The sequence below is a fragment of the Nerophis lumbriciformis genome, linkage group LG15, assembly GCF_033978685.3.
Source record: "Nerophis lumbriciformis linkage group LG15, RoL_Nlum_v2.1, whole genome shotgun sequence".
Taxonomy (NCBI): Eukaryota; Metazoa; Chordata; class Actinopteri; order Syngnathiformes; family Syngnathidae; genus Nerophis; species Nerophis lumbriciformis.
Window position 1 is genome coordinate 31,158,452 of NC_084562.2, and position 15,424 is coordinate 31,173,875.

Consider the following 15,424-nt stretch of genomic DNA (forward strand, 5'->3'; position numbering starts at 1 on the left):
CGGTAACGCACAGGGAGCCAGTGAAGGGACGCTAAAATAGGGGTGATGTGCTCACGTCTGCGGGTCTGTGTTAGCAGACGAGCAGCAGAGTTCTGCACGAGCTGCAGGCGGGCGAGGGAGGCCTGGCTAATGCCAACATACAGGGCATTACAGTAATCAAGACGAGTCGAGATAAAAGTGTGGATTAATTTCTCAAGATCATGTCTTGATAGCACGTGAGGCCATCATATATATATATATATATATATATATATATATATATATATATATATATATGTATATATATTTTGGGTTTTGATTTGAGTGACAAAATCAAATTATGCAGAAAGTTGTCAAGGCTAAAGCTAAATCTGTGATGGCAGCAAAAAACAGAGATCGGGGTGGAGAGATGATTGAGAGAGACTCAAAGGCTGTTTGCAACATGCTCAAAGTTACATTTTCAACCAAAGAAACACTTCCGGCTTGGTTGTGTTAGGTACTATTACGTGAACAGATGTATTTTTTTTTTAAAGTTGATATTTTTCACAATTACTAAATATATTGCATAGAATTTGTTCCTCGGTCGACTCACCGCTGTCTCGCCACACGTACACGCAGGGAACGTGTACATAAACACAAGCAGTCCGAGAGAAGCAACAAAAAAATGTGCAGTCATGTTGTTTTTATGATAGAATATACATCCCATGATAGCTAACGTTACCTATCCAAAGCGCTATCATTGGCTAACAACACACAAAGCTAATGCGAGTGGACAAGCATGTACATTTTGCAGCGTTGAGTTCAAGGGCAGGATCCATCCATCCATCCATTTACTACCGCTTGTCCCTTTCGGGGTCGCAGGGGGTGCTGTAGCCTATCTCAGCTGCTTTCGGGCGGAAGGCGGGGTACACCCTGGACAAGTCGCTACCTCATCGCAGGGCCAACACAGATAGACAGACAACATTCACACTCACATTCACACACTAGGGACCATTTAGTGTTGCCAATCAACTTATCCCCAGGTGCATGTCTTTGGAGGTGGGAGGAAGCCGGAGTACCCGGAGGGAACCCACTCAGTCACGGGGAGAACATGCAAACTCCACACAGAAAGATCCCGAGCCCGAGATTGAACTCAGGACCTTCGTATTGTGAGGCACATGCACTAACCCCTCTTCCACTTGGGGCAGCACATAAAACTTAAAACACAAAGGAAAGCTAGCGCCTGCTAACATGTTCCTGTTGCCTGGTGTGTTGTTGAGCTTAAACAGCAGATAGGATTGGCCACTCCTTAAAAACAATGGACACCTTGCAGGGCTGGTCAACATGATTTTATTTGCTTTTTTATTTCTATGAAATGAGTTTTATACGACACACAAAGGTTGAATGAAGGCAACTGGACTCTCCTTGTTTGTTGAAGATGTTTCAGAGTTGCTTGCATTCAACCTTTGTGGATTATATGATCTGATAACTCTTTCCTTTTCATCTTAAAACAGCATAAATTCAGTGTGCAGCTCTATGATAAGGCAGGTCTCGAACATTCATCAGTATATGAAAATTACTACTACTACCCCTTGACCTATTTGTCTTCTATTCTTATGACTGGCAATTATTTATTTGTTTTCAAAGCACACAGTGCCACACAGTGTATGCTGTATTGTGGAAATGTGTCATTAAATAGAAGCATAATGTCAGAATTTAACACTGGTAAAAAATAGAGTTAAAGCAAATATTATTTGACACTATGTTACTGTATCACCAGCCAGCTGTTGGAGACCCCTGTAGTGCCCTTATCATATAGTGTAGTGTCACTATCCTATAGTGTACTGTCACTATCATATAGTGTAGTGTCACTATCCTATAGTGTACTGTCACTATCATATAGTGTAGTGTCACTATCCTATAGTGTACTGTCACTATCATATAGTGTAGTGTCACTATCCTATAGTGTACTGTCACTATCATATAGTGTAGTGTCACTATCCTATAGTGTACTGTCACTATCATATAGTGTAGTGTCACTATCCTATAGTGTACTGTCACTATCATATAGTGTAGTGTCACTATCCTATAGTGTACTGTCACTATCATATAGTGTAGTGTCACTATCCTATAGTGTACTGTCACTATCATATAGTGTAGTGTCACTATCATATAGTGTAGTGTCACTATCATATAGTGTAGTGTCACTACGTTTCTAATATAAAGTAACGTCCAGTTCTAACGTATATCTGTCAGTAGACTCTATGGAAGCATGAAAACTAACGGTACAACAAAGATGACGGGGAGAAGACGTCAAAGTGGAGCCACAAAACGCCGCATCCTAAAGAGACAGTCAGAAAAAAAAGACTGTCTGCTACATTTTGACCAAGGAACCACCATGACATGTTATAAAGACCACAAGGAAGTGTTTTAAATGCAGAAGAAAATACATAATATGACCCTTTTCATTGCGCCTTTTATATAAAAATATACCTAAATAGATCCGCTCATCGGCAGTGCACTTTATAATCTTGTGCACCCTATGGTCCGAAAAATGCGGTAAATATCCATTCATCCATCCATTTTCTTCCGCTTATCCGAGGTCGGGTCGCGGGGGCAGCAGCCTAAGCAGAGAAGCCCAGACTTCTTGAGGCGTTCCAGGCCAGCCGGGAGACATAGAGTTACCAACGTGTCCTGGGTCTTCCCCGTGGCCTCATACCGGTCGGACGTGCCCTAAACACCGCCCCAGGGAGGCGTCCGGGTGACATACTGACCAGACGCCCAAACCACCTCATCTGGCTCCTCTCGATTTGGAGGAGCAGCGGCTTTACTTTGAGCTCCTCCCGGATGACAGAGCTTCTCACCCTATCTCTAAGGGAGAGCCCCGCCACCCCACGGAGGAAACTCATTTCGGCCGCTTGTTCACGTGATCTTTTCCTTTCGATCATAACCCAAAGCTGATGACCATAGGTGAGGATGGGAACGTAGATCGACCGGTAAAATTGAGAGCTTTGCCTTCGGGCTATGCTCCTTCTTTACCACAACGAACAGGGTCCGCATCACCGCAGACGCTGCACTGATCCGCCTGTCGATCTCACGATCCACTCTTCCCTCACTCATGGACAAGACTATGAGGTACTTGAACTCCTCCACTTGGGGCAAGATCTTTTCCCCAACCCGCAGATGGCACTACACCCTTTTCCGGGTAAGAACCATGGACTCTGACTTAGAGGTGCTGATTCTCATCCCAGTCGCTTGACACTCGACTGCGAACTGATCCAGTGAGAGCTGAAGATGCTGGTCAGATGAAGACAAGACATCATCTGCAAAAAGCAGAGACCTAATCCTGCAGCCACTAAATCGGAATCCCTCAAGGCCCTGACTGCGCCAAGAAAATCTGTCCTTAAAAGTTATGAACAGAATCACTGACAAAGGGCAGCCCTGGCGGAATCCAACCCTCACTGAAAACGGCAATGCGGACCAATCTCTGACACTGATCATACAGGGAGCGGATCGCCACAGTCAGACAATCCGATACCCCATACTCTCTGAGCACTCCCCACAGGACTTCCCGAGGGACACGGTCGAATGCCTTCTCCAAGTCCACAAAGCACATGTAGACTGGTTGGGCAAACTCCCATGCACCCTCAAAGACCTGGTCCACGACCAGGAAGAAAACTACACTGCTCTTCCTGAATCCGAGGTTCGACTATCCGGCGTAGCCTCCTCTCCAGTACACCTGAATAGACCTAGCATTCAGAGCATTAAGGAACTCCGGGCGGACCTCATCCACCACTGGGGTCTTGCCACCGAGGAGCTATTTAACTACCTCTGCAACCTCAGCCCCGGAAATAGGAGAGCCCACCACAGATTCCCCAGGCACTGCTTCCTCATAGGAAGGACGAGGATTGAGGAGGTCTTCGAAGTATTTCCTCCACCGATCCACAACATCCACAGGCCAAATATAATGTTTAATATGTAAGAGTTTATTCTAACTAAAGCCAGACTGCCATGCAAGAATAGCCAATAGCTCCTATTTGGTTGAAATGTTTAATGTGTGTATAATACAATACAAACATAAAAAAGGTGTGCTAATAGAAAAGCCAGTCCAGTCTAGTTAATTCCTTCCTGTCCAGCAAGGCGTCCGAGATTATCTTTCTTCTCAGATGCTGTCCAGAAAAACACAAAAGCAGATACAAGAGTGCAATGTTAGGTTATCTCACTATTCCTGACAAACAATAGTTATGTTTTTGTGGCCTGCACAAGTATTTTACCTGAGTGTTTGTGTGCCTCAATGGTGGGGACACACAGCTCTGCTACAACAGGATCATCTTGACTTTTAGCGCTTTAGAAAAAGAAACATTTTCGCTCACAGCAATGACGTGAACATGGTCAATATATGATACCTTAAACCAAATAGCAAAGCTTGCGTTTTGCGACAATATGCTATCAGGTATGCTAACTTTGTTGTGTAGCCAACAACCCAAATAGCGCAATAAAAACTTTACAGTATTTAACAAGTTACAAGGCATTTAGCTCACAGCTTCCCAAACTTGCAAATATCACATGGTGTAAACATTTCAGACGGAACAATAGCGGCGGATAGCAGAGACCAGCTCTTCTCTATGCATTGAAGCTTTGACACCAAAAACACATGTTGAAAGTGAAAACAATTCAATTGAATGTGAAAAAACAGAACATGGATATTAAATAACAGCAAGCCTAAACAAAATGAAGGGGCTGTTTGCAACCCTAAGTGGCTGCAGAGAGGGTGCTAACTTTCAAACATGTTGTAAGCATTATATCCCGCCCTCTTGCGGCGTTGAGCATGTAAACTACGCCCCGGGTAAAACACATTAGTTATATTTGTTGTCAGTTAATGAGAGCGATTTGGCAAACTGTAGCTAATAACATTCATTCAACAACAACTTGACTGCAAATTGTTAGTTGCTTAATTGGGACTGCTTGCAACCACATCGACAACTGAGACTGACAAGCATGTCAATCTAATGAGTGACTGCAAAAAATATAGAATTTAAAAAACACATATGTTCTGTTAAACCACTAATGGTAACAATAACTAGCCCACAATAGTCCTGTTATATTTTTTTCTTTTGAAATATGTAATCTCAAGCCTGACTTTAAAGGTAAATGTGAAGACTGACGTTGGAAAATATCGTTGTGTCTGGATTATATTTTCAATTTACAAGTGAAGTAAAGTATATTAATAAATCTCTTTTTCTCTAGAAACTCAAAGCGCGTTACGATGTGAAACCAATTATCTGGGTTTTAAGCTTCATTTAAGCCAGTGTGAGTGGCACTGGGCGCAAGGTGTCTTGTCCAAGGACACAACGGCATTGACTAGTTTGGCGGAAGCTGGATTTGTACCAGGAACCCCAAGTTTTCTGGCTGGCTGATCTACCATCTGAGCCACACTAAACTTATTTAGGTCTATGACAGAGGTCAAAATATTCGTATCTCAATCAATGTCGGCCACTGAAATTAATTCAAAACAGTTTAATCAAAGCTGGCCCTCCCCACCACCAAAAAACCCCCACAATTCTAACATGTAACATTGCTTTGAAAAAATACCTTTGTAAAATATATTTTCTATAACAAAACAGAATGTAATACAATCTCAGTAGTTTTATGTAGTAGTGTAATAATAACATAAAGCATTTACTTTGTAGAGCAGACTTACGGTATCTCCTGAAACTGCTTCTCCATATTTTCATAAAAAAATGTCCACCGTCAACGTTCTTGGCTCTCATTATTGATTTATTCTGCATCATGCTTTTGAATATTTCTTTCTTTATTCAATAAATATCAACCACTTCTTTTTCTCAGCACTTTCCTTCACACTCACTTTCTTCATTCCATCCATTTTCTATACTGCTTGTCCTCATTAGGAACATTTGAACCCAGAACTCCTGACTGCGCTGCCCACATGCTAACCACTAAGCTAATAAGACCAGATGTTTTGGACGGATCTCATGGGGTTCATTCAGTCATTCGCTACGACGCCAATTAGTGGTGGGGGGGCTTGTAACTCAAATTTTTGTGTGCAACTTACAGCATAACAATTAGCTGAGAGACAGCTGCTATCTCAAAACACTCCTAAGTTGGGGCACTGAAAAGTTTGTTTCAGTATAAATACATTTTTGTCTACAATGCCAACATGTATTTTTAATTACAAAACTTAATGGCAGTGACATAATTCCATAATTAAAATGGTTTTTTAACAGAAATAAAACACACTTTTGATGAGATCCATAAAAAATAATTATGAACATTTGAAAGATGTCAATACAGCCCTAGTATTTGATGTCCTGTGTATTCACTGTAGCCATTGTAATGGTCTACCATTGGATAAGGTCAAGGGTGATTAGTACTCAGAAAAGGTTAGTTTTTTTCTTCAAAACCACTTTTACAACAAAAGTACTGTTGTTAACCTTAGTTTTTACTGATGATTCTTCACAAACATTTGTGTTTACCCCTTACAAAGACATGAAAAGTATTTCATTTGTATTGTATGTTCATTTCAACAGAGAGACCGAAAAAAACATCAAATAAAAATGATAAATTAAGTTGTATTTGATTGCTAGAAATAAGTATTTGATCTTAAAGCTAAAATATGACTTGGTGGGGAACCCGTGTTGGCAAGTCAGTTAAAGGCTGCCACTTGGTTTCAACTCCCTCCACATATTTTGTATTTGTTTAAGGTCTGATGTTTCTTCTCTCGCCATTCATTTGTTGCTTTGGCCTTATGTTTTGGGTCATCGTCACGCTGGTGGACGCATCTGATCTTTAGTGTTCAGGTTGAGGCCAGGAGGTTTAAAATACATGGGACCAGTCATTGGTTCCTCAATGCAGTGATATTTTTTTAATTGGTAAGTTTCCTCTTCTATGTCGCACAGTTGGGTGTCCTTTTCATCCCTTTTAATGGCCACCATTGGTCTATCAGGGTCAGAATTTTTGATTCATGGTAGGGCATCAAATACTTCCCTCAATCAAATACAACTTCATTGATAACATTTGTTTGCTGGTTTTTTTTTAAGTGCCTGTCTCTGTTCAAACAAAACTGCCATCCCATCATTACGTTATGTAACCCACTGTATATTTGCCTACTGCAAAACTGAACAAATGTGTGTCAAGAAAATTTCCCTCATTATCATACTTATCCTTCATCACATTTTATATTTTATATTGTGTCTCCAAATTGATCAACCCAAATCACATAAGCCCAGTTACTTTTATTTAATTTTATTTGAGCCAAATCCTCTGGCTGTTCTATTGAAGTCTTTGTGATCATCCTCCTGAGTTTTTCGGTTTAACAATCCCCTTCCAAAAACAGCTGCTATTTTCGATAATGGCTTCTCTACTGCCTCTTTTAGTTTCCTGGCATCAAATCGAGGGCTGTAGAGCAAAACTGGTAGGCGATTGACAAAGGACGGAACCTCTGGTTGGATTTCTTGAGAGACTTTCTCTTTTTCTGAATCTTTTTTTGTGATATTGAGCTTTTTTGTGATATTGAGCTTTTTTGTGACGTTGAGCTGGTGCATGATTCGTTCTTTTGTGGAGAACATCTGAAAAAGGAGGGCATCCCACATCTTTAGCGCCCTGGGATCTTCTTTGTTCCTCTCTAAATCTTGATTATCACATTCATCTGCTCGCGATTTATCCGGAGAATCATGAAGTGTGTTTTGCTTGCCACTGGTTTCATCCTGTGAATTGGCCATTGATTCTGGAAACGAGGGTTCTTCTGGTTCAACCACCAAGTGTTTCTTAAGCCGTGTCCATCCGCTGAGCTTACCCTTCAGACCTTTTGACTTCTCTACTGCCTTGGGATCAGAAGGTGCGGGAGATGTTCCTGGCCTAGGTCTCTTTTGCTCAGCAATTGAAGATGCAGTTGATGTCACTGACTTCTTGAAGGGTTCGATGGCTGGGGCGTCTGTCTTTCCTGGTATATCCTTGATCTTCAAAACGCCCTTGTGATTGAGTCCAGTGTTTTGCTGACATAGCGGTGACATTCCTCTGTTTGGGGATGGAGTTGAGACTGAAGCCTGAGGCAGAGAGGCAGGAGTGGTAGAATCAATCACAGCAACTTTAACTTTGGATGATTTCATGACAGTATCTGTTGCTGGCATTGCAAGAGAAATGTTCTCTCCTGGTTTCTCTGTCAAAGACTGAACTTTATTGACAGAAAAAGCTTGATTGTGGGAACTTACAACAGAAAGTTTTGTTTCTACAGTGGCAGAAGAAGGTCTTCTTTCTACACGCTTATGTGTGCTTTGACTAATCGGATAACAGACGGGAGGGATAGTTTTAGTTTTAACGTTTAGATCTGCTTCAGATTGTGAGGAATCCTTTTTTTTTATGTTTTCGGGTCGAGAATCGGTTATAAGGGAGAGCTGATCAGTACTAGAAACTGTGTTTGAAGACATTTGATCATTTTTTGCTTTTACGAAAGAGGGTTTGTTGTCTGTTGTTTTGTACAAAGGAGTATGAGGTGACTGGTGTAAAGTTAAATCAAGAGTTTCTATTGGTATACTACACACTCTTGGTTCTTGTAACAAGGGGGCTCCTGGGGCAATCAAAGATTGTGTTTGTATTGTTGGACTAGGTGGGGCATGATCAGATTGCGTGACTTTAAGTAACAGGTGATTAATGGTTCCATTTGTTTCATTTAAAACAGTATGTAGCAGGTTTTTGATATTTACATTATCAATGTCAGTTTCAATTGATTTACTTGCTTGTTCCACTCTGGTGTGAAAGCCTTCTAATTGGACAGAAGTGTGAACCTTATCCGCAGACAACTGGTTTTGACTAGACAGTGCATCCATTTGATTTTCCACACATTTACTCAATATGTTTGCTGTAGTACAATCTGGAGACTTTAAATTTCTTCCCACAGTATTTCGAGGTATCAATTCCTCTGATAATTTGAGATTAAGTTCCTTCTCAGAATTACCTTCTGTATCATTCGTAGCTGCAGATTCTAATCTTCTCAGACTAGGACTTTTTTGAGTAAAATGCCTCATAGTAGGACTTGATGGCACAGGTTTGATGAGGGGTGTATTAAATGATGGTTTACCACTCATCACTTGGCTTCTAAATATAAAATGATCAGAGGCAGTACAACAAGAGAGATTGCCACCAAAACGGTTTGATTGCATAGTTTCAGAAACAGTTTGATATTTCGAATTTTTATTTAGATCACCTGACTCTAGAGCAGAACTCATGTTTGTTACGGTCTTGTTAAAAGCCAGTGATCCTGCAACTGATGTGTTTCCTTGTTGACTTTCACTGTCTAAAATATTTGGCATAGCAGGTATGATGGTTAAAGACTCTTTGGGTAATTCATCAGTCAAAAGGACAAAATCATTGGTTGGCTGGTAATGCATTTTAGCAATGTTCACCTCGCTTTTAATATTTGCTTTGCTCACAGCTATGGTATTTTTAGCAAGTACAGTTTGAATTTTTAGAGATGCCATTAGTTTGTCCCTTGTGGCTTTGCTGGAGTTTACTGAAAAACTTCCTTGAGTTTCACTAGTTGTGTTAAGCATAACAGGTTCTAAATATGGTTGTTGGTCTCTCTCCCAAGGGAATTTGGTTTTTGATCTGTTAATAATCATGGGTATGCCAGGAAGTGTGGTTTGTAGCATGGAATTATTGTTTGTCAAATTATTTACAGTGCTAGGACAACCTGCAGTTTTCAAAGCAAAACCTTGTCCGAAGACAGACATATTGTCCCCTACAGGTTCATTGAGTTTAGAATTGTGTGTCTCAGACGAGTTGCTGCTTTTCTCAGCTAAGGAAACAACACATATTTTGGGGTGTCTGTAACATGCAGGAGCAGTTGTAGACTCATTTTGTAACCTTGATTTTGTGGTAGTGATTTTTTGGTTTTGAGGTGCAGTTTTAAATAAACAGCCACTGTATGCTTTTTCTTGAAATATCTGTGTATTGTTATTACTTTGGGAGGGTTTAAAGTCTTCCCTTTGGTTGTGAAACACATCTTTGTTTGCCGTTATAGTCGAGGGATGATCTGGAACAAGCTTGTGTTCAGCTAGATCTCTAAAATGCTTGGCATTTGGTAAATTATAGTTGACTGATGATGACCTGACACTCTTTACAGTACTTGCAGTTAAGACATTGGATTCTGCCTCACAATTATTGTTGGATATAAAACTTGCAGGGGTTTTCCCATTTCTCTCACAATTGTCTACCTCTAACACATTTGTAATACAGCGTATTTCTTTATTTAAATCTTGAATCGTCGGTTTTTGGTTTGAATTGTAGAAACGATTGCTCTTGTTTAGACACGGGGTCGTATTTATAGCTGGCTCTATGGGAAACATTGTCACAGTCTGTGTGTATACCTCACCTGCTGTAGGAATGAATTTTGAAGCCTCAGAGTGTGCAGCTTTACGTGTAGATACATCACTTGTGGGTTGATACATATTTTTCTGTACCAAGCCAAGGGGAAGTTCTGGTTCTGTTATATCCAAATTAGATGTCGCAGGTTCAAGAGTTATGACTCCACAACTGTTTTCAAATACATCTTTGTTATTGTTGATGGTCCATTCTGTTTTAAGTTCTGAATCTTTTTGTGTTGAATGCAGATCCTGATCACGTCCATTAAGTTGTTTTGAGAGATCTACTGCATGTCGTGTTTTTGTCAAAGAGGTCGGTTCAGTTCTGCACGGTACAAGGCTTTGATATGATGTTAGAGTTCGGATTCCACCATGGGCAGCATACTGAACAGGAATAAGTCCACAATATGTTGATTGCGATTTGGATTTTGAGTTGGCTAAAGACATTTGAGTCTCCAGCAGTGATGATAAAGACTTGCGTGCCGCTACGTGAGGAGGGTGATAGGTTGGCAAAAGGCGGTGCAAACTTGTAGACCCTTGTGTAGAAATCTGTTGTATAGGGGTGAGACACGGATTCTTTGGTGCAGTGCACAGAAATGATGGGACCTTTGGTAAGTAAATAGATTCTTTTTCTGATACTTGGTCGGTTTTCAGCTTTGGGGCGTGTTCTATGACAGTTGGTTTGGCAAAGCAAGTTGCAGTAACGTTTGGCGTTAAATTCTCTGCAGTTGTAAAGCCATTATTCAGTGTACTACAAGTATTTTCAGTGTCTATCCTTTTGTAATGGCTATGCCTTTTCTTGCCTATTTCCAGATTATGATTCTGCTGTATCTCCTTTTCAGCGCACTGTTTACTACTTGAAGACTTGATGGAATCTGAGAAAGCAAATCCATTTTGGGATGAGTTCAAAGCTGTTCTTGTTAAAAAAGAACATGTTTGGGATATTTCAGGAGAGGTAGTGAATGATTGTGTGCAAGGGGGAATCTGGGGTTTTCCACGTAAAATTTTTGGAAAAGCTGATGTCATGTCTTTTTTTTCCTCCAGAGCTTTTCTTGCCGTATATGCAAATTCTAGCGATTCTTCTTTGCCGTTTATATTTTTTACTGTAAGGTCTTGTGTGGAAAGAGATATTGGGGTTTCATAACATTTTACTTTTGATGTATAAATTGTGTTTTTGGGGCCATCAAACCTTGTATCTGGTGATGCCTTGCCTATCAAGTTAGCATTGTTGATAGGCCCAGGGTTCCAAGATGATGATGTATTGGGTAGAATGTGCTCTTTCGAATTGGTGTTTGTCTCCCTCTGGCTGGGAGTAAAATGTTCTATGTGTGCACTGGAAACTGATAGCAGCACTGGAACAGGAGGCAGACCTGCAATTTGAGAAGGCACTGTGTATGGGTCATGGTTGAGCATAGTTGGTCGTGGCAGGTTACGTGTTGATATTTTAGGACTGGACTGTGACACAGTAACAGGATGGATTGTTGTGGCTGACCCAAGGGAATTTGGTGAAGTTAAACTCAAAGCAGTTTGAAAAGGAGACGCAACCTGCTCTAAACTTGATTGCGGAGTTGACGTCGTAGGTGGCATCAGGCAAGGAGTCAATTCCAAAAATAAGTTTGAGGAACGTTCATATATTGGTGCCACCTGCTCTTCAGAAATCCTGATCTGACTCTTGTAGGACTCATGGGGAAGGTTGTCACCAGAAGAACTGATTTCATGGTTAGGGAATGCAGATGCAGTTTGTTCAGACTGATCGCCGAGGGAGCCAAATTGTAAATTGGACCACAAAGATTCCACAGTGCCGACTGAATCTGGTGTCTTTGGCGGACTGGACTGGTCGCTGTACTCAAGATCTGTGCTGGCCTCATTGACGGGTGACAAACAAGAACGAAATGGAATGGGGGTCAGAGAGAGATTGCCTTTTCTTTTGGTTCTCTTCTTCCTAAGTTTCTGAAGCCTTGCATTGTCTTTGCCAGGTTTTGGCAGTAAGGGGGGAGGATATTGCTGGGAAAGATCAGACTCCAGCATGTTGCTTACATCCATTAGCATATCACCACCTGCACAAGAAAACATCAGATAACTTTAGTCAAAGTCTTATAAATATTTTTCTATGAATAGTAACGTTGAATGTTCATTGATATATTTTGTAAATGTTTGACCAATTGTATATCAGACCAAATGAGAATTGTATATGCTTGTTTAAAGTTTTTTTTTTTATGTACTCGAACCTTTTGAAGACACGGTCCATATGAATATAAAAAATACAACATATCACAAAAATGTAATCATTGCAGTTCATGGTGATTAAAATAAACACAGGCATCTGTTCCAATGTTTTCAAGACACAAGAGAAAAGACTTGTATCACTTTGTGCAAGATTAGTTAATGCCCTTACGGTTACATTTTCTGAATCATAAATACGTTTTCTCAACACAGCATGAAAGGTGGGAACATTTCAAGGTATAACCATATGACTGGCTTTTGTCCATCTTGGAAACTTAAGCAAGATTATAAATGTGTAATTACTGTACAGTATGTGCCACCTGAAGTGTTTTCATTTTGATTAAGGGGTCTGTATAGAGTAGAGTACCAAGATAAAAGTGCTATTTTAACATTGTTGTGTCTTGTATGTATAGCAATGTGTGAGGTCTTTGTCAGTGAAAATAAATATATATATTTTTCAACTTACTTATACCTTAATATATGTTTAGGTCGTTGTTTTAGAAGATGAATGTTAATTGTTGTATCTTTTTTTCAGCCTAAAGAAAAACAGAAGCTGGACTTGCCATTTTAGATATTAAAAGATAAATTCAGTTCTATTGCTGAAACTGTTAAAATATTGTCATTTCACCAGTTTTTCTTTACAATGTATGGTACATTTATTTCGTAAATGTTGTAAAATCCCCTGTCACAAATACACAACTCACAAGTCACAACTAATACGTATGGCTATATCCTGCAATTTAATAAAATCATTAAAAAAATTTGACCTATATGATTTCTGTGTTGTTTCTAAGTATTTTTACTGCAAGTGGATGGCTTTCTCTTGTTGCACAGTCAAAGTAATTAAATGGCTGCTCTGATACAGTATAGGCGAGGTGGATTCATGTCTGTGACTAAAATTAGAATACGAACTGATTTACACATCTTGAAAGTCCTAATAAAGTCCTGAAGATGATTCCTTGCTCTTGAAGGCCTTACTATTAGAAATAGAACGGCATGCAACGCCGTCGTTTAAGGCAAGGATGCATTGAAATGATGACAAGCTTCTTATGAAAATAGTCTTTCAAGGAGACAGATTTGAGAATGACCTTGGCTTGAAATAAGAGTAACTGACATGCAGAGGAGGGTGCGTGTATGCAAAGACGGGGAGGCAGGTTTATCTGAGTGGCTACTTAAAAGCCTCAAATGTGAGCAGAAGTAAACAGGTCCCCTTTTTTAACTGACTTACACATATTGAATAATTAAACATGGCAAATATAGCATGATGCTTGTTCTTGCCACAAATCAGAATTGGGGTAATTTGGTCAATCATATCCCTATGTCTTGCTTCCAGTGGCAACATGAGTGGAATCGTCTCCTTTCAGTGTGAATAAAATATCTGGTTGGCACTAGAAAAGGTCTGCAGTCTAATTTTAGTCAGAGGGAAATAACAGCAAACATTCTGACATTGAGCACCTGCTGCCCGATGTCTTACACTCACAGAAACAACATCAGTCTGTTGGAAATCAATACGAGGCCTAAATCCTCTCAGAGCTTTTCTATAAGCTTTGACTTGTGTCTCCAAAAGAGTCACTTTCACGGGGTTTGGTCTGAGTGCGTTAGAGTACCACGTAAGATGTGTTAAAAATGAACAAAGACACAATCCATGTTCAATGGTGGCTTGATAAATAAATGAACGCTATTCAACTGGTGGTGGGTGAACATGAATTTGTGTTGTCAGAGAGACTCCACTGGGCAAGGAGGTGAGCTGATACATGAGAAGTCCCTTTTTAAGACTGCAGGCTTGGGTGTCTTGGCTTACATTTAAGCAGCTCAAAAGTGGAAAGTGTAAGATTATCTTTGATAAATCTGTTCCATGACATCAAACGATCTATATTTGAATAAACTGTAAGCGGGACTTAAAAAAAACGTAACTTTTTTCAAATGTAACATAATGTTGATATATTGGGAATCTGTTGGTACACATACCTGATGGTGCCTTTTGTTTTGCTTTATATTCTGTTGGTACAACAAGAGCCCAATATTACTGGAGCCGTAGACACACTTAGTTGATCAAACTAAAAATAATATCATTTCAATGTGTTTCTGTGTTTTTGTAATGTTTTCAATCTTAGAACCACATTGTGCTGAAATATTGCGCTCTATCTTTATTGCCCCTTTTGAATTATGTGTCTGTTTTGTATCATGCATTTAAGATTGCAGATAGCACACATGCTGCTAAACAACTCTATTGCGCCGTCTGGAGGTAAGCAACTGGCACCCGGCCAGACAAGGACATATCACCAGCTTGTCCATCAAGCCACACAGTTTGGTTTACCTTTGGGTGAGCGGATGTTGGGACAAACTGCTCTCTGCTTGTTAATCCCGGCTCAGAGTGCCACGGGCCATCTCAGCCTCAAGTGAACTGGAGCTTTAAGGAGAGAGACGCACTGCTCCGGACACACCAAAAATAAAACTGTTCTCTCCAGCGCATGTCGCAGGCATAGATGGGGGGGTCTGCCAGACCACCTGAGATGATCAAGGTGCAGCCCCTACAGGCCAACTCTAGAAGAAAGTCACATACATTCACCAGAGTTGCCAAGCTGGACACAGTTGACCAAAGTTCAAAGCTACTTTGAAATATCAGTAATCTATTTGATCAAATTTGAAACAAATTGGATGGTATAGTGAGGTCCTCAGAGTGCCGTGAAGACGATAAACTTGGCAATGGAGGTAGTAAAAGTTGGAAAATGGTTTCTGTAGGTGAACTGGTCAAAGCTACGCTTACAGGCCATGGCAGCACCGTCACAAATTCCCAGTAAGTTTGTGAAGTCTGATGGCGGCGCATCCTGGCGAGCCTTGCATCCCCCATCTTGGAACATCCTCCC

General features: G+C 40.4%; 1 protein-coding gene across 2 annotated transcripts in view; it reads left to right on the forward strand.

Annotated features, from left to right (window-relative positions):
• LOC133579567 (uncharacterized) overlaps positions 1–13,318 on the forward strand; it is a 78,449-nt gene extending 65,131 nt beyond the window's left edge. For both annotated transcript variants that reach the window (XM_061934056.1, XM_061934057.1), the window contains exon 14: positions 13,093–13,318. The gene's annotated coding sequence lies outside the window, so the exon portion shown is untranslated. The remainder of the gene's footprint in view (positions 1–13,092) is intronic.
• The last annotated feature ends 2,106 nt before the right edge of the window (positions 13,319–15,424 follow it).